At 39.4% G+C, this 25,622-nt stretch overlaps 1 protein-coding gene across 2 annotated transcripts in view; it reads left to right on the top strand.

The window, feature by feature from the left end:
- Window positions 1–6,057: 6,057 nt before the first annotated feature.
- Stxbp6 (syntaxin binding protein 6) overlaps window positions 6,058–25,622 on the top strand; it is a 294,011-nt gene continuing 274,446 nt past the window's right edge. Inside the window, exon 1 of one of the 2 annotated variants that reach the window (XM_003464759.5) lies at window positions 6,058–6,193. The gene's annotated coding sequence lies outside the window, so the exon portion shown is untranslated. The remainder of the gene's footprint in view (window positions 6,194–25,622) is intronic. The other variant, XM_063246316.1, reaches the window with a different exon arrangement.

Genomic DNA, 25,622 nt, shown 5'->3' with positions numbered 1-25,622 from the left:
TATTATCCTACATCTGTGACCTTTTCTTTGTAAATATACATTAGGCCACCTGGACATGAGAAGATGGAACTTTTTAAAAAAGTGCTTTCTATGTATGCAAACCTGTTGTAAAAACAATGATGCTCCATTCCTTCTGTAGGGATAAAATATGATTGCCTGTGGCACAGACAGTACTTTAAGAAACAGCTTGGATTGGAAATTCAAAACACTCTCATGCTTCTTCCTCCCATTATTTTTCTTGAAGTTACCAAGTGGAATGGGAGTAGAAATATTTATTCAGCATTTTCTGTGTACGTATTGGGTTGATTACACTGTATGTCTTTTCCCTCTTAATCCTCCAACTAAAAATTGAAGTAAACAATAATATGCATATTTTAGAGATAAGAAATCTGACAATAAATTGTACAATTTGCTGAAGGTTTTCAAGTAAGGAGTCAAAACAGAGTTTCAGACCCAAATGTTTCTAATATAAAATACATGGCCTTCCCACCATAGCATAGCACTTTCTCATACCAGATTGCTTCATGTCTCCTGGCAAGGACACTTTACTTCTTTATGGCAGCTGTGCTCATTAGACATTGCATTACATTGGAAAGTCTGTGAGACTACGCATAGGCTCAACTTTGAGACCTTAAAAATCCCTTTGAAACTTTGCCTGTATTCTCCCAGTGCAGGTCCCTTCTCCACACTGCTTTTTCTGTCTGAAATTCTTTCTTTGCTTCTTTTTTTTCTGACTACTTTGGAGCTAATCATTATTATTTGTTTTTAAAAAAGTCTTTTTCCTTTGTCCGCTATTTCTGCCCACACTTTTAATAGCACAGATATTATTTTACATTTATGGATGTGTGTGTCCTAAACATCTAATTTCTTATCTCTAAAATGAACAGTCTCCTCTTCATGATGACTTACCCAAAAGGTCACAAGTTATAATTGTTACTTGTCTTTGGCTCCTGTCTTTGTGCTAGGCATTGGGTGGGTTAAACGAAAGATTCCCACACTTGGTTCAGTACTCAAGGAACCCATACTCTATCTGGAAAGACATGAATTAAAAATTAGAACTATTACAGAATAATCAAGTTCAGGATGTAATCAAGTCTTTTTGGCAAGACAAAATTAGTTTGGTTTCATTTTTTTCTGTAAGGAACTGTCTCTTTTATTCTTTATTGTGTCTATAGGTTGATACATTAAAATCTTTAGAGGATTAAGTAATATGATCAGAGAAGTAGAAACAAACTTGACAAATAGTAAAAAACAAACATAAAAATGAGAAAGAAGAAATGAGTACTGAATTTGTTCAACAATGTTCCAACTTCCAGTGAATGGTGTAGGTTGAGGTTCATAAAATTTAGAGTCAGTTTGTCAATATTTATTCTGGCTTTTAAATGTACAGAAGAGAAAGAAAGAAACTATATGCTTGATGACTAGGAACAGAATTCTGTACTGTGATGACTGAGACAAAAAAAGAAGGTGGATTCCAGTTAGAAATCAGCCAATCCTTAAGTTAATGATTAAACCTCCAGCCAAGGCTAACTAGGTGGCAAAGAAGTCTAAACTCCACAAGCATTTGAATTCTGCAGGTCTCCCAGATTGCACCATATCAATGTCACTATAAATGAAAACTTTCATTTCTAATTTATGGCTCATGCATGTAATGCAACAGCGACAGACCAACTGCTAGCTGGGGGATGCTTTTGGCTATTAATAAGGATCTATTGTGAAAAAGCAAAACATAGCCCAAAACTTTAAAAGAATCCATAATGATGCATAAGGAAAATGGGAAGTAACTGTAAAATATAGAGTGAGAACTTCTCTTCCTTATGTATTACTCCTAAAACTTACTACTAGAATTCATTCTCCTGCCTTTCTTCTTTCTTTCTTTTATTCTCTTTCTCTCTTTCTTTCTCCTAGCATTCCTGGCTTTCCCCTCTTTCTCTCCCTCCTTCTCTTTTCTCTTCACCCTTCTTATTCTCTTCTTCCTCCTTTTTTGCGACGCTCGCTATGGAGCCCAGGGCTTATGTATGCTAGGCAAGTGGTCTACCACTGAACTGTATCCTCAGCCTTCTTGTCATTTCTCATACTCCAGAATTTTTTTTTTTGTGGAACTACTCCTTTGAGACCACAAAATACTCTTTAAATTTATGCCTTTAGAAAGGCTGATAGTCTTCCACACAAAAACATAAAATAGTTCAATTTATTTATTTCACTCAGTTCTTACTTGCAGTATGCTAAAGAAATATTGACTTGAAAACAAGAAGTCAAGACCAGCTGGGTGACATATGAAAACTGAGACCAGAATGAAGACTGTTGGTGCATGGAAAAGAGTTTCAAAAGAATGCTGGGGATGTAAGGTGCGAAGAAAGGGACTGACATTATTTCCACCTATTTTAGCACCAACCAAGGCTGGTGCTGTTCTCACTAACAAAGGAAAAGAAATTTCCTCCTCTGCTTACTGCATAAAATTACTCCAGCTCCTGGGACCTGATATAAATCTGTTACCATAATACATCTTAGACATTTAATAGGTATCTTGTAGCTAACTTAGTGACATGACTTTTGTAGGAAAATGAAGGTCATTTCAAGCAATTTAAAGGAAGTATTTTTCTAGCTCTAAAAATAATGGTGAATTTGGGAGAATATCATGAAGATTGAACTATACGAAATTCTTAATATTCAAGTTACTATGACCAGCAAAAATGGCAATTTGAAATAGTTAACCTAAAAACTGATCAGTTGAAAATCACTTAACTCAAACTATATTACCAGAATAAAAAGTCTGAAAAGCTACTAGTTATGCTCTATAGTAGAGGGATTAAGTAGATATCATCTCTATTGGTCTTGAAGAAATATTGTGATTGATGATGTTACAAGTCATGTTGCTAAAAATATTTGTTGTAAGTCCAATTCCCGGGATCAAGCTTTCTGTGTCATGTCAATTTATTCTGTTTGTTATTTAGGGCTATAGACAGCAGCTCTGTCTACAGCCCTAAGCAACCTAAGACATCACAATCCACGGGTGTTTTAAGTTGAGGTCCACAGTGGGCACCATGAGTTTCAGGGAAACTGTAGGTGAATTCAATTTTTTCTTGCATCACTTAATATTCAGAAAAGGGTTTTGCCATGTGCCTTGTAGCCAGGCTACAAGAGAAGACTACTTTTATATTTTCCTCTTGCTTTGCAAAATAGCAATTTAAAAGTCTCTAATTTGTCATCTAGATGAATGCTTTTTCAGTTCTTTCATTATTAGATTTTAAAAGTTAAAAAAATCTGTATTTATGGTTCTATGCATAGGTTATTTATGTAATTATATGCAACCATCATTATATGATGATAGTTCTTGAAGGACAAACTGGCTGTTCTCTAAGATTTTTTTGCACTACATATTTCTTTAATATCATGTCTTACTTAATAAATATTTTAAAATATGATTAATTTAAAATTTAAGCAGAGAGGGCTACAGAGGTAGTTTGGTGGTAAATTACATGCTGAGAATGTCTGAGGCTCTGTGACTCATAAAAAATTACCACAATGAGATGCAAGCAGACAAATGTTTTACTTATGAAAGCACAGAGCCCCTCCCTATATAAATGTTTATATCCTGTTCTTGTTCATTTTGGTGACCTTACCATCATTGTAATTTTTAAAAATAATTCTTAGGAACTGTGGGAGGCAGAACAGAGACACGGAGGATTTTGATAATGGAAATTGATATTTATTCTGTAAATATTTGTAACTACATGTTATGTGATAGGTCTTAGGCAAGGTACTTCCTCCTTTCCTTAACTTCTGGAAGGCTTCTTGTGTAAACAAGCATTTTTTTTTTCTTTGAGCATTCATTTTAAGCATGCTTAAAATGCTTCCCATAGATAAATGGTGCTCTGTTCTACATAAACATAGCTCTTGGTTAGTTCACCTGCAGGGAAAATCATTCACAGCACAGCACTGAGATGGGTCCCGCGCACTTGGTTAAGGCAGACACAGCACAGATGATCTATACATGAGTTAGAGGGTACTTTGTATGGATGGCAGACTGCTTTTGACCAGATCTCCAGTACTGATGAAAGAAAGTTCAGAGGGAAGATTTTAAAAAGGAGGGTGGTAAGGAAAGAGATTATTGGCATAGGAACTGGTGTAGTACAGAAATGCCAAAATTGAACAAATTTTTGAATTACCCAAATTCCCAAATTCTATAAACACCATCCAAACACAGGAAGAGAGCCTGACAAATTCATTAAGGTTGATACTTAAGACAATTTTATAAAGTCACAAGATTTCCTTATTTCAATTTGGATTTGGTATAGATGATGTAATAATCTTAATGGTTTCCATATGCTTACATTCTCAACATTTAAAAATACTGAGACATACACTATTTCTCTAAGGCAGCACATACATATTGTGAGAATTCTTTTCAGTTTTGCAGGTGACAAAACTGCTTGGAGGTAGAGCCACTTGACTACCTCTAAACCTCACTGGGAAATGCCTGAGGTAAGCCCAGGGTGCAAGGCCTTAGCTGTCTGTACAAAGCTAACTTCTTGCGTGTTTCTCCAACGGTAGAGTACACATGACTTTATCAGGGAAATCCCTTCAGTTTACATGGAATATCCCACATGCCCGAGATCTCCCAATTTCTTTCATTCTTCCTTTCCAAACTACCTTCCTAGCTCTACTGCGTGGCCAACCTCTCCAGAGTCCACTTTGGATTATGCCACTCTCCTGCCTCAGCATCTCTGTTGGCTCTACACAGCCTACCAAATAAAGGACAAACTTCCCAGACTGGCAATCAGGGGCTCTGTCTCAGCTCCATCCACCCCGCCAATCCTCCTTCCAGTTCAGTGTGCCAGTTCTTGCCACTTTTATACTAACCAAGGAGAGCCAGCAATAGGGTGAGGAAGGACACAAAATTTAAGAAAATTTTGCCAAAGAACTTGCACTTTCACATAATATTTTAAATATAAAAATAAAACTTGCTCAAAATACATACCAAATAAAAAGCAAAATTTCAAATAAAGACAGAATCATTGTTACTGATACTTCCTTTTGCTCCAGACTCTAAAAATATCTCTCAGGAGCTGTTGTTTCCCAGTTACTTTTATACAATGCTGTTTCCCCAAAGTTAGTTCTCACAACCCCTTTCTACATTCGTTGCCTCTCTTGTCTTGAAATGGTCAGACATCTATCAGGAGCTCACTTCTGTTAGGAAAACCTATTTCCCCTAGTAGTTTGAAGATAGTCTGAATCATGTTGGATCCTTTCCAGGCTCTTTCTAAACTACAGTGGGCTCTCCGCACCTTTCAGGAAAAGGTTTATTGTCTCCCATTGGCCGAACAGGGAAGGTCTGGAAAAACTGAATTTGTTATTGAGATTTGATAGCCAGGATATTTTACACGAAGAAAAAAAAATCTAAATATCTGTCATTTCTTGAAAAACAAGAAAATCCAGCTTCAGGACTGATATTTTGCAGGGCAGCAGTGGACCTTTAGAGCAGCCCTGCTCTAGAACTCTGCCAGCCAACTGGCTCCTGCTTTTTCCTTCATTCCCAGTGCCTATGAGGCCTCATTAGCATGACGCTTTACGCATGAAAGAATGAGTGGACTGCATAAAAGCCCATCTGCTGGGCCCACTCTTTCTCTCCTGGAGAATAAACGTTCCCTGGTTGCCCTGAGAGACTTACAGAAGCAACTCGCTACAAACTTCCCGCAGCCCTTGAAACTCACAACGTCTTCCACACTGACCCCTTTCTCCCCGGTCCTTCCCTCAGAGGCTCTGCTTTTCCTCCCTTGACTCCCCGGGCTGGGGGCTCTGCTGCGCCCCTCCCCAGTTCTTCGCCGGCCCGGGTGCGGGCTCGCCCCCCGGCGGCACTGGGCATGCTCAGAGGCGGCAGCGGGGGCAGGTTCGCTCCGCAGGCGCTCGCACTCGGCGGTGGCGGGCGGGCGGGCGGCGGCTCGCGGCTGCCGCGGGAGCGCCGGCTCCGGAGTTGGAGTTGCCGGGGAGTTTCCCCCACCACCCCTCCCTGTTGGCGCGCGGCAGCTGGCGCCCGCGCGGGAGCAGCCGGCAGCTGCCAGTGAGTACCGGGCCGCCAGTCCAGTCCGGAGCCCGGAACCCCGCGCGCGCGGGGCAGCCCCCGGGGAGGAGCCTCGCCGGCTGGGACGCGTGCAGCACGCTGCCACCGCCGGGCCACTCGTCCGTCTGCAAGGTAGGGCCAAAGTGTCGATGGGGGAGGAAGAGGCCAGGCCAGGGGTGTGCGGTGGCAGCCGCTGCAGCTGCTGGGGCCCCTGGCGCGCGGTCCGGTGCGCGCTGCCGGGGCAGGGCAGGGGCCGGGCTGCGGGGCGGGAGGAGCCGGCAGGCGCCCCGAGCGCTGCCTTGGGGTGGCGGGCGGCGGGAGAGGGGCTGCGCGCCCCGGCGCTGCTGCTTTGTGCGCGCTGAGGGGACTCTGCTCCTGACTCTGTCCGAACCTGGGACCTGCTGTGCGCACAAGGTTGGGCAAACCTCAGACTAGCGGAGCGGTTTCCTCAGAGAAAGTTGAGGATGGAGCCTCTCTTTTGGCACTGCCTCTGTGGCCGTGTGGCCCCTGAGGGTGCCGCCTGGAGGCTTCCCGTGCGGTGGACTCATGGGTCCTTGCGCCCGAGGCTGAGCTCCTCCACCCCCCTGCTGAAATCACTGAATTGTCCCCTATCTTTGTGTATCCTGACGTCTTCTAAGAATATCTGCTACCAGACTGAAACGGTCTCCTCGGCGGGTGCAACTGCCTGCCCCTAGGACCGTTAGCCCTGGGCGATGCCCCCTCCCAAACCTCAGCCCCAGTCAAGGGCGCCGGGTTCACAATTCGCACTTGCGGTGCTCTCCGCACACACAAGGCGAAGCAACTGGCTGGAGTAGGTGGGTGCCCCGATTTTTCCTTCCGCGTTTCTCAGGTTTGTAACTCCCCGCCACGCTCACCGTCGCACAGGTCAGGGCCTGGTGGGTCAGGTGAAGAGTTTAGACTGGCGTTCTCTTCCGCAGGAGACGGTGCGTGAAGTGTGCTGCCTGTGATTCTGGCCCAGGACTTGATAATGAACCTTACCCCCTTCTGTTATCTTTCCCTTAGCTATTGGGTGGGAAAGAATAGTACCAGTGGGTCCACAAGGCACTTTAGCTCTCTCATTCTATCCTGTCCTAAGTTAGCTCTCTGGGCCACCCCCGAGCTCTGAACTGGCATTGAGCTGACTGCGAGGGTGTGGAAGATGCCTATGGTCTCTCGGTCTCTCTGGGCTCCACTTCCTTCGCTTCTTGTTTTGAGTTTTGGGGTTTTGCCTGCGCACGAGTCAGAGCTGCGCTGTCATAACTCTGGGATGGGGCGGGGGTGGGGTGGAGTGGGATGGAGGTGGGTGGGGTGGAGGAGCGTCAGCCTAGGCAAGGAGCCGCTGTTTGCCTCTGAGGCTGCTAGTGGGAGTCTGTCCAGAAATGATTATGCAGGCTAGAAATATGTCTCACTGTCTTTCTTTTCCCCCCTTTTTTGGCTAAGCACCTTAGTGTTGGGTTTGTGTGTTAAATTATTAAAGGAGCACCTACACACTGCTCAATGCCATGTTGTAGGAACTCACTAGATGTGCTGAATGTTTTTCTCTTTGTTTTTCTTTAAGGTCTGTCCACTTTGGGACAGAGTCCTAGATACTGGAGTCGGGTAGTATGGATACACTACATTGGTTCCAGAGTCAGAGAGCTATGAAATCAGGTTGCAACTTTACAGCTGAGTGGTAGAGCTGATAGACAAATTGTTTGCCACTTTCAACATCAGTTTTCTCTTCTGTCAAATGGGCTTAATCGTGACTATTCCTCTCCCTTACCGGGTTGTTGTGAGATTTGAATAAGATAATGGAAATGAAAAGTGCTAAGAAAACTTCAAAGTGCCAGTCATGCCTTACAAATGATCTCTATGCATTGCACTCATTTTTTTGGAATTAACTGTTATATTTAACAAAACAGCTTTTTTTTTTTTTCCCCAGCTAAGTATCAGGAAACTTACTGATTCAGCTCTTTAAAACTAGCTAGCCAATTGCTGCCCTCTCCTCCCCTCTTTCCTGTAATCCATCTCACTTTTGATTTGATTTGCAGTGTTGGAACTTCAGTTCTCATACCTCTTTGAGGGAGCCAGTGTGGTACCGCTTAGGAGACCACCTAGATTGCCTTACCAACATTAACAATGCTAGGCTCCAGCGTCATCATGTCAGCAGAACCTTGGTTTGACATCCAAGGTTGATGAAGTTGGGAGGCCCTAGGATGGAACTCTGACTGGATGTCTGATAGTGTCCTTCAGCTGAGGACACAAAACTCTCACCAGTGAAATCGGTCTTTGAGACTATTAGCCAAAGCCAGTCATAGGCATGGAGAGGAGAAATTGTCTGTCACTGTCAATAAGGGGTTAATGAGGCTCCTGAGTCAACCTAAGTGTGCATCTTCCTTGATCCTTGGGCAGTGATTCTCAGTTTGAACATGGCATCTCCTGGAGGGCTTGGTAAACCAGATTGTTGGGCTACACTCCTAGAGACTGATTGCGTAGGTCTAGAGAGGAGGACCAACAATTTACATTTTTAACTGATTTCAGGTGATTCTAAGGCTATCGAATTACTAATATGATGAGAGAAAAAAGTGAGATTCATTCTGAAATGCCATTATGTTAGTACTTCCTATGTAGAGTAAGGATTTCTTACAAGTGTTCTAGGAAGTTGCCATAAGGATTTTGTATTCCAATACCTGGTCCCCTTACCATTGTCCAGTTTTAATGATTCTGAATAATCTTTAAATAAATGAATTTACAAAAAATATAAGTTTTTGCATTTTATCTGTCATCTATTTAATGACTAATTATGCTTTCCTTTATTCGGTTTTTCAGAGTCTTGTGCAAAGCAGGTTGCATATGACTCTGACAGCTTGAACTATATGGTTTGAAGACAGGTAAAATCACTTAGGAGCAAATTTGAAAAGTATCAAATTTTCAGTAGTATCTTCTCTGGACCCAGGACTTTTGAGGAGTCTGAAGTACACTGTGTGACAAATTGTCTCATGGTGCTCTTCCATGCATTCTGGAGGAGGTGGTGTTGGCAGTAGCTGAGACCCTGTCTTACTGTCTAAGGGGGAGGAAAGTCAGTTTTCAGAGACAGCTGGGTAGTGCCAGGGGGAGCCTTGGGTAGATAGAATTGTTTTTTTCGATTAAGCACTATTTGGACACAACCCAAACTTAACTTCTTTTCCTTGTTTCCCAAACCATGCTGAGAGTTTTTCAGGACTTGCTGTGACTAGATTGTGGCCTTGAACTTTAACTTCTTTGAATCAGAGAGTTCAGGAACCTGCTTGAATCAGGAGGGTGTCTGAGATAACACCCTAAGGAAGAAATAAAATTTGTCAGGTAGCACCCAAATGGCTGAAGTGTCTGAGGAGGTCATTCATCACTTTTAACGAGCTCTTATGTTGCTACCCCGAATGGAATCTTAGTGGAACATCATCCTTTATCTCAGCTTTCCATTTGTGCTTTGTTTTAATATTAAAATGATTAGCTCTAGAGTGAATCCGAAACCTATTCAAAAACTGAAGTGTACCACTTAATGTTTTGGCAGATAAAAACCCAAGGCCCAAACCTGCCTTCCTGGCAGTAATCAGTGCTTGGTAAAGGAGAACCTTTGGACTGTAATTCTTTGGATGTGGTAGCTTGTGTAAATGCTTTCTCCCACTTAACACAAGTAGGGAACATTTCTGTTTTAAAATTCCTTCCCATAACTTGATGTGTATATTTTGGGTGTTCCTCTGCTTTTTGCTGTGGGGTTTATTTTTCAATGTGAGCAAAGCGGTTTTCCTTATCACTGTTTGGTTTTCTTAGCAGTGACCCTCTGATATCTTTGCACCAAAATAAATCTGTTGTGAGACAATCATTACTTTAGGACAATTAATTTCTCTTTGAATGTTAAGACTCTCATCCCTAGGTCACAGAGTCAAGGCCCATTCCTGGAATCAGACTCCAACTTTCCTGGAGGGAGCTTTTAACCAAAAACCATGGTTAACACTTCAGTAGCTCAGTTCTTACAACCATTTTTTTTTCTTGTTTTACCATTTTCCAATTTCAGAAACACAGATGGGTCTTAAACATTATGAACACATTTAATATACAGTTTTTCCTCTTATCATGTTAAGAAGTCCTACCAATGGTGATGGTGTCTTAAAACAAAGCAAATGTATTTCCTCAATCCAGTAGAAAATGTGGTTTCTACTCAGTGCTGTCCAACTGATAGAATTGAGCGGCAATTGAATTAGCTCAGCAGTTGCCAGAGTTTGTTGAAGAATGCTGTTAGGGTTGATGTTAATAGGTGTGCTCTTGTAAAGGGCAAACCAATTTGGGAAGCACTGCACATTATCTTTTCCTCTTACAGAGTTTCTCATGACACCCCTCATTATATCAGAGACTCTGAAGAAGTACCTTAGATAACAAAATGCTGGCTAAATTTATTCAACTGGATGTTTGCTTTCCAGAACACAGAATGTTTTTAAGCTTTTATTGGTATCTTTTAGGACATCAGTACTGACCTAGCACATTCAAACAATACTAGTATATTGTTCAATGCTAGCTAAGGGTGAGGCTTTAAACTAGTATATAAACAATAAATAAAGGATACATAAATCAATTTTATGGATATTAATTAGTGAACTCTACAAGTAGTTAGTAGTTTTTGTTTTTGTTTTAAAGAGAAACGGAGCCAGGGTGTGATGGTGCACTCATGTAATCCCATCACTTGGGAGGCTGAGGTAGGAGAATCTTTTGAAAGTTAGAGACCAGCCTGGGCTACAAAGTGAGCCCAAGGTCAGCCTGAACTGCATAGTGAGACCTTGTCTGAAAAAGACAAAATAAATAAATAAATAAAAATAAAGACAAACATTTTAAACTGTGTTTGCTAAGAAAGTCTGCATGGGGGCTGGGGATTTAGCTCAGCGGCATAAGCGCCTGCCTTGTAAAGCAGGCAGTCGTGAGTTCCATCCCTGGTACTGATAAAAAGGAAAAAGACACCCCCCCCCCAAAAAAAAAAGAAAGAAAGTCTGCATGGGGTGGGGGATTTAGCTCTGTGGCATAAGCATCTGCCTAGCAAGTGCAGATTGTGAGTTCAATCCCGGGCACCAAAAAAAAAAAAAAAAATCTGCATGAAGTGCTGGACAATGATAATGTAAATGATGAAGTCATGTTTTCTAGAGGAAAGAAGCATTTTATATTAATGATATAATGAAGCAGTAGTGTGAAGACTTGCAATTATGTCTGCATATAAACAATTTTCAGAGCATATAGGACAAAGGGTAGTGCCTAGCACATTGTAGGTAGGTTGCTCTTTATTGTAATTCACTAAAGAAGATGACTTCTAGTGATAAATGGAAAGTGAGTTGTGAATAAGTGGATGGAACACAAGCAGACAGATGGCACAAGGAGAATGTCTTTCAAAATGGAAGAGAAGAAATGTTCCTGGCCTGTTAGACAATAGATGTGAGTGGCTCTAAGTGCAGGGAGGTGATTAAAAAGTAAGCTCAGCTGAAGAAGATTGGGTAATAGGGAAAGAGTTTTCTAGGAAGAGGGCACTTGACTTAAGTTTCAAAAAATAGCAAGAAAGAACTGTTACAACTCAACAATCAAAAGGCAAATAACCCAGTTTAAAAGTAGGCAAAGGATTTGCATAGATATTTCTTTGAAGAAAGCATGTGAAAATGTGCTTAGCATGGTTAGTCATCAGAAAAATGCAAATCAAAACCACAGTGAGATACCACTTCCCATCCGCTAGGGTGGCTCTGATCAAAAAGACAGGAGAAAATGCAGCTCTGTTCTACTGCGTTGCTAATGGGAATGTAAAATGTGCAGTTGCTTTGGAAAACATTTTGGCAATTCCTCAAAATGTTAAACATTGACCACTCAAAGACCAGTTTTGCTCCTAGGTGTACACTCAAGAGAATTGACAACATGTTTATATTAACACTTACAAGTTAATATACATAGTAGCGTTAGTCTTAATAGCTAAAGAATGGAAACAATCCAGATGTCCATCAACTAAGGAATAAACAATTTGTGGAAAACCATTTAGCTATATAAAGGAATCACCTATGCTACAATATGAGGGAACCTTGAAATCATGCTGTGGGAAACAAGTCAGGAATTATACATGCTATGATATAAAGGAACCTTGAAAACATGCTGTGTGGAAGAAGTCAGACATAGAAGGCCAAGAAATATATAGTTCTGTTATGAAATGTCCACAACATGAATATCCATGGTGATAGAAGATTAGTAATTGCCTGGAGTTGAGAAGAGGGAGAAATGGGGAGTGACTGCGTATGATTAAAATGTTCTGAAATTACATGGTTAAGATTGCACAACTTTGTGAATCACTGCAAAGTATTGAGTTGTGTACTTTTGTGATATATGTGTTATAGCTGTCTAAAAATTATAAATGAAGAAGTTCACAATGGCTACGGCCAAATTAAAGTAACAAAAAAAGTTGCAAGGGAACTGTAGCAGTAAAACATTAGTTTCTGCTCCTGAGAAAACATATCTAGATTATTCTTTTCTCCTTGTTTGTCTTTGGTGCTCTAGTATTCGCCTATCACTCTCATCTAAAAATCTTTTCTCTGAATTTACAGGATTTTGTTGTGCTTTGCTCCTGAGTCAGTAGAATAGTTTCCATGGCAGATGGCTTGTGATCTTCAGGATTTCCCTCTGGAAACTAATTCCATATTTAAGCTTCCTTTTTATGAACCACCAGAGGGCATGCTGACTGGGCAGTTTATGCTTAGCTTCTCCTCTAAGTTTTGACTGTGGTACACATAGTGTTATTTAGTAATTTGTTTATAGAACTCAGACAAGATTGCCCTTCTCCCCACTTTAAAACCTCTGACTGTATTCATCCAGGATTCACATAGTCCTTGGCATTATGAGAACATCACTGTGTTAAGCCCCAGAGTTATGATGCTAAATGAGGTTTAAAACCACTAGAGTTGAGACAGGTGCCCCATGGATGGAAATACTGTGTTCTTTCTTTAACAGTGAGTAGTGCTTCCCAAACTTGCATGCAGTAACAGTTTGCATCTTGTGAGAATGTCGAATCCCACTCAGGAGGCTGGGATTCTGCAGTTCTGACGCACTCTTATGGATGCAGATGCTGCCTTTCCATCTACACATCACACATTAATTAGAAGCTGGTGTAGCAGAGAGATGATGGGTTTGGAAAGGGAGAGAGTTGAACTTGAAATATAGTCTTACTATTAATTTATTGTGTGACCTTGGCAAGTTAATTAATATTTGGACCACAGTTTCCTGTAAGATCAGAATAAGGTTGCCTTTGTAGAAATATGCCTGGGCTAGTAATGCTATTTACCTGCCCCCTTCCATACTGGTCAAAAAACATGAGGGCTAAATGGAAACATGGAAAAACATGGAAAAACAATAAGGTGAAGAAGTTTTTAATTTGTTTGGGTACAGTTGGTATGGAGAGAGGTCTAGGGAAAAGGGTTATAAATCCAAGTCCTAGAAAAAAATTAATTTGCTTATTGGCTCTGAAGTTACTATAATTTTGAAGCCTCTGTAGCAGTATTATGTAGCTGATTTTGGGTCATTTTTATAGTTTGGGGTGGTCGACTTTTGACCAAAAGAAAGCCAGCTCTGAGCTGCTCAGTTGGTACTATAGTTGCTCAGATGATATCTCTTCATCCTCGTGTAGCAGACTTCTGCCCTCTCTTACTGACCTTTAGCTGTTAAATGGCTAGAAGAAATAAAAGGACCTAACCTAATGTATGAACCAATGGGCTTCATTAGCACCTCCAGCAAAAGTTTCTGAGGCATGAGGTTGCAAATATTTGCTTCGACATTAACTGCAGAAAATCTGGGAATTTCATTAGTTTGCTTTCCATGAGTCTATTAACTCTGGGAAGGTTCAATTGAATTAGGCTAATGAGGAGCACTTGCAGAAGAAGAACTGGAAACTTAAACTTGACATAGACCATGAATCCTCTATCCAGAGCTTGAGCTACTTGCCTTTAGGAGCCCCAGCTTGCTCTGTGGCTTCTTGGGACTAGTAATAATCCCTTCTGGATGGCTGGCCTGTCCCATGGATTGGCATGAGAGTGTTACAGGCCTGTAATAATGCACTATTACTTCATAGTACTTGGGTTAGATAATCACATTGCCACACAAGGCGAGTTGGTAGCTTGTTAACTTTCCTGTTCGTGTCTCCTTTATCATTTGAAGTGGGAGGAAAGAGAAGAGAGTGTGTTTACATTTCAGTTACCTTGACAATCCATTTTGCTTTCTTCTGAGACACAATACATGAAAATAGTTTTTAAGACTTAAAACTAATAAAGTCATAAAAGCTTGAAATTCATTGCTTTTCAAAGAGTGCTAAATCTACCCTGTGAGCCTCTGTTTTATTGTTGGACTCTTTCAAGATTTTTCAGGTTTGTGTTTTTAAGGTCTCTCTGTTGACTTTGAAAAAACAGAGCATTCTCATTGTTACAATTCTAGAGCTGAGCATTTAAACTGATATTGTACCAACTTCAGATAATCAAAGATAAGATGTTTAGGTTGAAGGCTAATACTTTAGGCCTCACTGGAAGGCCCTTCAGTGTCCTTTATGAAGGGAGAGATGCAGGTGTCCTTTGAAGAAGGAATTGCCTGATTTCTGAGGCAGAAATCTGTGCTTCAATCTGGTATTATTCCATAACTGTTGGTAGCCAACCTTGGTGGGATAGGATGTATATTGGTTACATGTCTTTGGTTTTAGACTGCTTAGGAATATGTTGCCTCACATGATTTAAGGTGAAAGTCAGCAGTACCTAGTCACTGCAAAGTTCATATTATTCTTAAAGAATTTAATACCCTATCATTAAATTAAAGCCAGGAAGGTGTCTTGTTGCTAAGAAGAAGCCAAGGGTATGAGACTGGGCATCCCTAATGTAAGTCCTTTTAAAATTAAGTCCATGTTCATATCTGTCATCATCAACAACACCAACAAAACCTCTACTTTGAAGATGGAATGTTGGTTGACGCTTATATAAGAAACTCAAAATGAAAACTGTGAACATTTCTCCCAATTTTATTTACTGGAAAATGAGAAATAAGATTTTCAGATTCTTTTCTGACATTACCAACCACACATCTATGTGTATAATAGTTGAATTTGAAACTGAAATAAGGAATTCTAAATCCAAATACCTTTTTTTAGAATACTGTTGCTCTCCAACCCTACTAGACTGTGAACTCCTTCAAAAACAGGATCTTACTTTTTTCTCCCACTTTGTGCATAGAAACTATGCACATCTGCGTTATAGTAAAGAATTGATAAAAATAAATTGAGCTTTACAGATGATATTTTTATGAGATTCTTCTTACTATATGTACTATTAATCTTTGTATCAGTACATATTTTTATTGTTTAACATTTGTGTGTGCATTATATACTAACACAGTTCATGGCTCTTAGCACTACAGCTATTGATTTTTTATTATTTATTTATATAAATATTATTTATTATTTTTATTCCTCACAACCAACTCTCAGAAATGGATACTGTCATTTATCCTTATTATAGCTGAAAGACTGGGGTAGAGAAAAGGTCTTATCGAAGGTCCATGGTACCATGTAGCAAGCCCTGTAGATTCCCCTCTTCTTTCTAAGTCAACTCTCAAGTGTGACCGTCCCTACTTTTTCTAAGAGTTGGAAAGAAATTACACCAGCTCTGACTTTTCATCTTCCTGTCTCTACCTCCTTTACCCCTACCTGCTTAAGTTACAGAAAAAATGACTTGAGTTTGGAATATAAATTAACAAGTATGAGATCATGTCCCATTTATATGAGCCTATGTTTGAGGTTGAAACATTCACACAGTGCTGTTTATCATAAGCCCCATTACTTGGGCAAGACTGTGACTGATAGCTCTAAGCCCCGGAGTATGTCAGATAACCAGCAGTATATGATCTAGTTCGGGGCATTATAAACTTGCATGTACATATAGATCAGCTAACCCTCCTGTTAAGATGCAGATTCTGATTTACTGAGTCTGGAGTGGAGCCTGGGATTCTGTTTCTATCAGACTTCCAGGAAACAAGAAGGCCTAGTTGTTTAGATCAAGGCTGGAGGAACCCTGAGTTTACACAAAACCGAGCCTGACATTCCAAGTACCATCTTTCCTAAATAAGGCCTAATTCTTAACTGGGGCCCAGAGAGAAATATAAGACATTCATAAAGCATGTACCGAAACACTGGAAATTGAGTGGAAATGGAAGAAAGCTGAAGACATAATGAAAGAGAATCTAAGAGTAAATGAAATTTGGTACCTCCAAAATGAAGAGTGTGCCTCATTTCCACATGGGAGCTGAAAAGCTTGCTCCTTATTAATAGAAAAGCTCATTATAGAGTGGCTCTGGTGATATTTCTGTAAAAGTGAAAAATGGAATAGCTTTCTGTTTCAGTTGAAATGAAATTTCACAAAGAACCTGTGCTGCTGTGCAAAGACTCTCTAAAGTAACCCTTAGAGTCCCTCAGATCGCTCCATCCTTGGGATCTCCCTGTTCTTCAACTCTATCTGCTGTGGTTCATATTGATACATAAGAACAAGTGTTGGGATACCATTTTGTGATGTCCAAAATAATCTCATAGTGCCTCCTTTGACTCTTAAGAATTGCCCAGGCATTCTTTATAGATGGATCAAACTCCCAGTGAATCAGGGTACAAGTGACAAGAGTTGGGTGCAGGCCCAAGGACAAGAGTGTGATGTTTCCTGCTCTTTATATTGGGCCTGATTGCCTGAATAAATTTACGCTCATGGACAATTTAAATAATACATTCATTTAAAAAAATGTTTTTGTTGAAGTTTCACTTGCATATAGAATGAGTGCAAATTATGTCAGTACTGTACAATGAACTTCCACACAGAGATTCCACCTATTCATTATTGAAACATATCAAGCAAAAAAACAATGCTAGCCTCCCCAAACCTTTTCTTGTACCTTCTAATCACTTTCTTCTCTATGGAGGTGACTATACTGACTTCTCAAATTATAGACCACTTTTTCTGATTTTATACATTTGTGTCAGTGAACTCATATTTTTGTATTCTTTTATGTCTGACTTTCCAATTTTGTATTTATTTTTAACTGGTAAATAAAAATATCATATTTATTGTGTGCAATAAATTTTGGTATATGTATATATTATAGAACAACTAAATCAATTAACATATGTATTACCTCACATTTTTTGTGACGAATACGCACAATATATAATAAAATATATTTTCTATGAGTTTTCAAGTATGTAATACATTGTTGCAACAGTAAGCACTGTGTTGTATAATAAATCTTCTATACTTATTTTTCCTCCCTAACTGAAATTTTACTTCCTTTGGCAACATTTCCTGTATCTTTCCATCAAAAACTCTTCCTAACTGCTGTTCTACTGTCTGTTACTGTGAGCTTGAATGTCTGTCTTATTTTCCTTGATTTTGTTTTGAGAGTCATCTAGAGTGTGTATGCAGTAGTAGGGGTTTATTCCTCTTCATTGCAGATAGCAGTCCTTGTATGAAGGTACTATAGTTGCTGATGGTAGATATTATAGTTGTTTCTAATTCCAGGAGAATGATGCTGCTATGAACTTCAGGCATATATTTCTTGGTGAATATAGTTTTGCATTTCTGATTATGTATATATGTGAAAAACTGCTGAGACCTAAGATGTTAGTATATTCAGCTTTAATAGGTACAACCAAATGGTTTTCAAGTGTCGTCGTTTATACTCTTATTAAGTGTGAACCAGATTTTTATTGCTCTATGTAAGTATAATGACATATCTTAATTTTAGTCCTTCTGGTATTTGAATATGGTACTATCATTATGGTTTTAATTTATATTTCTTTATCACCATGAGAAGTTTAGCTTCTTTGCACATGTGTGTTGGCAATATCTTGGAAAGTTCCTAATCTGGTCTTTTGCTTACTTTGTGTGTGTGTGTGTGTGTGTGTGTGTGTGTGTGTGTGTGTGTGTGTGTGTTTTGTATTTTTGTATTTCGCTTTTATTAGTTTTGGTATTATCTATTTTTAAAATGAGAGTTCCAGAATGTTTGTGAAAAGCATTGAACTGCATAGTCATGAGAATTAGCTGTCAATGATGCTTGATTTTATCTTTTAATGTTTTGAGAGAGGCTATAATCAGGGGTAGTTTGTAGAGTTATAAAACACTATAGCAAGGAAACTTCTTGAGGAGTTTGGGCCTGGGTGTGTGACCTGGACAACTGTAAAATTATGAGACCACTTGAAATCATTTAACCTATAAATGAGTTTGCCTTTTATGGAAGTTACTTAGAAGATAGCAAAAGTATAACTGAAAAATCCACTTACTTATTGGAATTTCTTTTTTTAGTACTGAGATTAAACACAGGGTAGGTAAATTCTCTACTATTGAGTTAAATACCCAACCCTTTTAATTTTACGTTGAGACTGGGGTCTCACTAAATTGCCCAGGATAGCCTCTAACTTGTAGATCTTACCTCACTCTCCACAATAACTGGGATTATAGGCAGTCACTACCACATTCGACTTTTAAATTGCTTTGAGTACACATTATTTTGAATATTATTAATTGATTTCAAAATTACCTGTAGGCATGTATGTGACTTAGGGGAATCGCACCTTTTAGAGCCTCCATGAATGAGAGAAGGGAAAAAAACATTAATTATAAGACTTGCCAGTAAAAGATAGGGAGCTGGAACTTCCTTTCTTTGGTAAAACAAAAGCTGTTACAGGACAGAATAAGGTACTGTCTCATGTCCCTTTAGTCTGTGCAGTTACCTATGAAGCATTGGCTATTTTTGTTTTATGCAAAAAAAGCCAGATGTTTAGAAAGACAAGGAGAATATGATTTAGGAGTGAAATTCAGCTGTCTGCTCTTTCCTTTTCCCTGTCTTGCCTGTATTAGTCATCTTTGCATTACAATGACAAGGCACATGCAGTAAATAACTTTAAAGGAGGACAGATTTATTTTGCCTCACAGTTTTGGAAGTTTTAGGCCATGGTCACTTGAACCTGTTGGGTTGGATCTGTGGTAAAGCAGAATGCCATGGTGGGGAGTGGATAACAGACCAAAGCTGCTCCTCTCCTAGAGATCGGAATGAAAAAGAGAGTAGGATGCTGGTGTTCTCGTATCCCACTCAAGGGAATGTCCTAGGTGACCTCCTTCCTCTAACTAGCCACCGCCTCTTAAAGATTCTTCCACCTCCCAATACCACCATCTCCTAGGGACCAATCTTTCAACACACGAGCTTTGGATCCAAACTATAGCACTGTCCCTCCTCTGACAAGTGTAAGAGAAATCGCAAACTCTGTTGTGTCCCCTAAATCATGTACTAATGGGTGACATCTGTATGCTACTCTGTCCTTTTATAGAGCCCTGGGAACTCGTGGGGCTTCTGCTGGCTGGCAGTACATGAGGAGGAGAGTCACTGGTGGCCTGTATCTTGTTCCAGGTCACACTTGTTCTTCCCAGACGTGACTCCCAGGGCTCTGTTTGTTGGTAGGTGCTCTTCAGAGCTGTTCAGACGCCTGCCACAACTCACCAACTGACCTGTGAACTTTGCTATGTTTGCTCCGTTTTCTTCCTGACTGATGAACAGCCACCCAGATAATACTTTAGATCATGTCAGTGAACATCTCACTGTTGAAAAGTGTGCTTCTGTGGGGAAGAGTTTTCCTGGATGGAAATTTATATGAAGCCTAACCACAGAGGCAGAGTATTGCTGAGGACTTTAATGTTCCTTCCTTGCTAACAGTGGAAATTTGCAGTTTTAATGTCTAATATTGATAGTTGGGAGTATAAAGGGATCTGTCAGCCCTTTTTACACCAACAGAGTAAGATTTCTAAGACAGATGTGTGCATGACAAAAAGAGCTAAAGAGCAGTACATGTAATTACTTACTATCATGTAAAGAGGACAGATAAAAATGCACATGTGAGGACCTGCAAAACCTCCTATAGGACTCCAGGAAAGCCATGGCCTTGCACCTCAATGTGCAGAGTAGGCTGTTTTATTTGTGTTGGGAAGTAAGTGAATGACTTAGAATTTTTAAGTTAAGTAATAAATGAGTTGTCAGCTTCAAACAAAACACCTCTTTAAGAGAAAAGAACTCATTACTTTTCCCTGAGAAATAGTGGGTTATTGTTTTTAGTATATATCTAAGCTTTCAAAAATCAGGCCTGAAAGGAAACTCTAGGCAGGTTACTTTCAGATAGACATGGGCTTCAGGGTCATTCACCTGCTTCCAACAAGAGAATAATGTACTTGACTATTGCAGAGGATGGCCCTCACCCTTCCTGGATCATGGGCTCCCAGAAGTTCACTGGGACTATTGTCTCAACAGTGAGTACATAGAAAGCAGAGCCATAACCTGTTTTTCAAGCTTAGAATGTGAAGGAAGATGCTTCTGGATATCTCTTGAGACCCCACAGTGAAATGCTTTCTTTATTTGGTAGTTCCTGTATTTTAACATCTTTAGTTCTGCACAGTCCTGGCTATCATGGTAGAGGACTGGGTCGTAGGTGACCAGATACCCACATTTCTTGTACAGATTAGACTTTTATTTGAATGTACTTTTCCTTGGATAAAGTGAGGCATCTGAGGGCAAAAAATGTGAGGACACTTTTTTTGCAACTTTCCTTGGTAAGATGTTTGTTTTCATACCACATTTAATTTCTGTAGAGGATTCCAGAGCAGGTGTGAAAAGCCTGGTGTTACTAAGGATCTAAAGAACAGGTGTCTCAGTTGTATCAATACCTGGTGAGGCTTCTAAACCAGTTTTCCCATCAGATCTTATTATCCTGTGCACGTGTATAGGTTGCACAGATCAGATTTGCCCTGCACAGTTCAATTTATTGCTCACCTCCTGCCAAAAGAAAAGAATGTGTAAATAGTGCTTTGTGTTTTGAATTTTATGGTGCAGTGAATTAACACAAGGTATACATTGTGATAGGAATAGTAAAGGACCGCCCACATCCTTATTTTTTGAGTGGGTGTAACAAATGACTAGTTCCTGGATTGTGACTAGGATGTAGATCTGGTCCCTCTGTCAGCACTGCAGAAGTACAGTAAACACTGTCTGCCTATGGACTGGCTGTGTTGCCTTACAGGTACAACTCTACAGTTCTTCCTGAGAAGGTTTTTTTTTTTTTTTTTTTTTTTTCTTAATGTGCCACTTGGTTTGAGAATAAATAGCACAGCTAAGGCAATACCTGAGAGTTCCTCAGTGTAATATTAATTATATTACTGCTAATAATTGCACATATTTAGTGTGCTGGCAGCTATACTAAGAACATCTTATAAACATATTTTTCCAATTCTCTTATATGCTATCACTAGCCTCATTTTACTGAATCAGAAACCAAAGCTCGGAGAGGTTATCCTTTGGCATCTAGGATCTGCAGTGCATCAGTCTGACTCCTGACCTCTACACCATGCTGTGTAGGTTCAGTGAGCAATTGGAGTGTGTGATCCGGACTTGAGTCGGTCTAAGAGCCTGCATTTCAAAAAAAGGAAGACCAGCTGCACATTAATAGGAAGTGTATCGATGCAAGCAACTTCTGCATTTTAAGTATTCTCAGTTTTGGAAGGGATAGGGAAACTAATTGTGGCAGATTACAAGAAGAAACAGGTTATAGTCTTTTCCCCATCCTTTAATAGGTACCATGTCTCAGTGCTATATTGGGGTGAAGGAACTCCAAAATAAACCTAGGAAAGCATTACTGTAAAAGGCAAGAGTTCTGATTTAAAAATCTTTCCAGGACATTTATGTGTCTTTTCCAAGATACCTTTTAAATTTTGTTTGTATTGAATTTATCGTTGTTTTTTTTTTTTTTTTTTTTTGTTCGTTTGGCAAAAGCATCTAGTGTAAATGATTAATTTTCATAGTGAGAAAAACTAGACAACTTCCTTATAATGCCTTTTAAAATGTCTGTTCACAAAAATAATTGCATAAAATCTCAGAGAACCACTGCTTTAAATGCCCCATGAGGATACAAGTTTGAGAGGATTTGGCCTACAAAGGGGAGCTGGGGTGGCTTTGCTAAGGAAGTGATAGTGATTGAGATTTGAAAGATGAGTTAGGAGGGAATGGTATTACAGAGGTAGCAGGATATGGAAAGACTGTGGTGAAAGGGACACTGATGTGAGTAAAGACATAAAAAGGCTCATGTGGCTGGTAGTTAAGGATGCTATATATGAGACAGAGTCTTTTCTCAAGAGTCACAAAAATTTATAATATGGATTTGAAGTGGTCAAATTGAAAAGGTTTGCTTTAGCTGCAGTAAAAAGATGGTAAGTGGTCCAGGAGACAATATAGGTGGTCCAGTGCTATGGTTTATATTTAGATGCCCCCCAAAGCCTCATGTGCTCACAGGTGGGGCTTTTGGGAGATGACTAGACCTTGGCAGTGTGATGCTCAGTGAATTAGTTCCAAGATGAGTTTATTGCTAATGCAAGTTGGGTGGTGAAGTCTAGTCAGATGAGGTGGGTCACTGGGGGTGTGCCCTTTCCTTCTCTCTTGATCCTTTACTGCTTCCTGCTGCCATCTATGAGCTCTTTCCTCTTCCATGACCTTCTGTCATGCCTCCCTGGCTTGAGTCAGCCAACTATGGAAGCTGTGAGCCAAAATAAACTCCTCCTTCCTTTAAGTTGTGAGTTTCTGCTATTGTGTCTCAGAGATGAGAAAGTAACTAAGGAAACTACCATAGAAATTTCACTGGTGGTTTAAGAAGAAATGATAACCTGTCCAGGATGGAAAGAATGGAAAGAACTAAATTGCTTTATAGAGGAATAGAAAGAAGTGATAGGACTGGATGTGGTGATGAGCTGGAAGTATGAGAAGTATGGGAGAAGTATGGGAGAAGAAAGATGGGGCATCAGACATAGCTCCTTGGTTTCTGGCTTTCATGATCGCCTGTTGGTGTCATTCTATGGACATTGTCTTGTCGCCCCAAGTATGCTGTAAGCTATTTGATATGGGGATCTTTTTCTAATTTAAATATAAATCTTAAAGTACCAGACTCAGTACTTAATAAAATTTTATTAAATATGTTTCACTTAAATGTGTTTTATTAAATGTGTTTCACTTGTATAAAATGTGTTCTATACAAAGGAGTTTCTATAGGAAGATGTCATATATGCTTAGTGAGAAACAGTAGTTAGTGTGTCAATCAGGATGGTTAAGGAAGATAAAAGTACCATTGCTGGAGTTACTCCTAAGACATTTAGCCATATAGAGATGTGCTTTCAGTTTCAGGAATCATTCTTACATTGTTGTACCTTTCATTTCTTAGAATGTACATTTTTCCATTTCATGCTAGATTCAACCTCTTTGATATGTTCTCCATCTTTAAGATGGGCCTAATAAAGCCTAATGGGGTGGCTCTCAGGTTACATTTGATTAATTTGTGAAGTGTAAAGATTGTTATGTTAATTGGAGGAGTCAGCCAGTCTATGCATCTTTCCTCTGTACTCCTCCCACTACAAGCGGGCAATGTTGATTGGAGGACTCAGACCCCATCAGGAGATTTGACTCTTGGAAGATGAGGTGTCTCTCTTGGGTGAGTGGTCATGCATAGGTAAGGTAACTATCTCTCTGTCTCTCTCTCCCTCTCTCTCTCTCCTTTCTTTCTTTGCCCAATTTTAGTAACTATTATTTTATATCTTTAAATATTTATTCTTTATCATTTGTCAATCTATAAAATGATGGAAGTTTTTTGAATGAGTTTTGGTTCATGTGGTCCTGAAGACTGAGGGAAAGAAGAATGAAAGATAGGTTGATAGCATTTCTTTTTTGTAATAAGACTGTTCCAGATTTCTGGCCCTTGGGTACTCAATTTATGTGCCAACCTCAAGACTGGGATTGTGTTGAGGACAAATGACTTCTTACTTTCGATCTTCAGGTGGAGAGCTGTACAGTGGTAGGGCTCCCTACCAGCCTTCCTAAGATTAGGAAGAGGATGATTTCAGTGTGGCCTTCATCACTGGGAATTGGGCACCCCTGGTCCTCCTGTCTCCACGTAAAACAGCTAAGGACCCTTTTCCTAATGATTTACCTCTGTGTGGCTGTTTTCCTCTTGTTCAACTTTATTGTCTTACTAATGTTTATATTTCAATTCTTTTTTTCCCCCACCTCTGTCATATCCCCATCACTTCACGCATTTTGGAATAACAGTATATTTCTTTTTGGGTTTTCCCACTGTATTTATACTATTATTTCTGCACTCTGCTTTCTCTTCAGCTCTGTGCTAACATTGTTCATTTCATCCTTTGCTGGGAGCAGTTCAATTCCTAGGTTCTTAGTATTCAAGGTAACTTTGTGATATTTCCACTCTGCTGTGCTGATCTGTTGTCATAGCATGCCACTGATACATATGTTGCTTTGTTAAAATAACAAGAGATGATGGGAAATAACAGTACATGGCAAATTATCTTGGCTTGTCCAAGATATTAGGATATAGAGAATGAAGTGAAACATTTCTTGGGAAGTACGTATAGAAATCTTTCAAATATCTTTTGTATCACTCAGTCATTTTTATTTTATAAACTGACATTTGCAGAAAAATATTTTACTCTTGGAGTAAGATTATTGAAGCAGATTTTTTCTGTTCTACCTTTATTTTCTTTGCTTTTAAAAAAATGTTTATGTTTTGATTGAGATGAGGAATTTGTCCTTCTTAGAAAGGACCTATTTTGTATATATCACAAAGTCCACTGCTTTTGAGTAGGAGAAAAATCTTATATTTGAAGGAACCCCACTGTCTTGCCTTCCTGTACTCTTTCATCTGTCCACATCCCTCCATTTGGAGGAGAAAATAGTGAGCAGCTGTATACTTCTGCCATGAACCAGTAGAAGTTTAGAACTTTGAATTGAAATCTTTTAATGCATAAGCTCATTTTAATTTTCTAGAATTTTAGAATATTTCTAAGACTCTTCATTTTAAAGTCTAATTTTCAGTTTAAGGTCATATTTTCTGAGACATGTTTTCTTGCTTTATAGTAACCAAAACTTTAATCTTCAGTACAGTGGGAGAACTAAGCAATGGCTTTCTCTTGTTCTAAAATTAATGTAAAGATTTATGGCTCCATAAATAGTATTTATTGAACTTGGCAGTATCATTTGTGTGTATGAGTACATAATTTTGAAGTGTCCCAGTACTTTATGTCTGATCGGGCCAATTTTCTAACAAGAGAAAATTGAATTTATGTTAAAATAAATAAAACACTGTTCTATCTGTATCATCCTGGTCCTTGTGAAAGGTGAGTCCTTGAACTTGTGATTTTTCACTCTGATCTTGTGTAGCATATCTGAATATCAAATTAATTGTCATAGAAAATATCCAAAAGTTCTCATAACACTTATTTAAGTCCCTTTAATTAGATATAAATAACATGTTATGTAGCAAGAGGATTTTATTCTTTCATGTAAAGAGGAGGTTTGAGCCGGAGTCAGATATAGACAAACCATAGCAATTTCAGAAAGCATCAAAATTACAACTTTAAATGCTCAAGAGGAGAGATAAGACACTCAAAGACTCTGTCCGTCTTTATCACAGTGTAGTGTTTAG

This window comes from Cavia porcellus, unplaced genomic scaffold, assembly GCF_034190915.1.
Source record: "Cavia porcellus strain 051 isolate PalLab524CR breed Dunkin Hartley unplaced genomic scaffold, mCavPor4.1 scaffold_1, whole genome shotgun sequence".
In the NCBI taxonomy this organism is placed as follows: Eukaryota; Metazoa; Chordata; class Mammalia; order Rodentia; family Caviidae; genus Cavia; species Cavia porcellus.
Note: the sequence above shows the minus strand (reverse complement) of the source record. Positions and strands in the feature narration are given on the sequence as shown.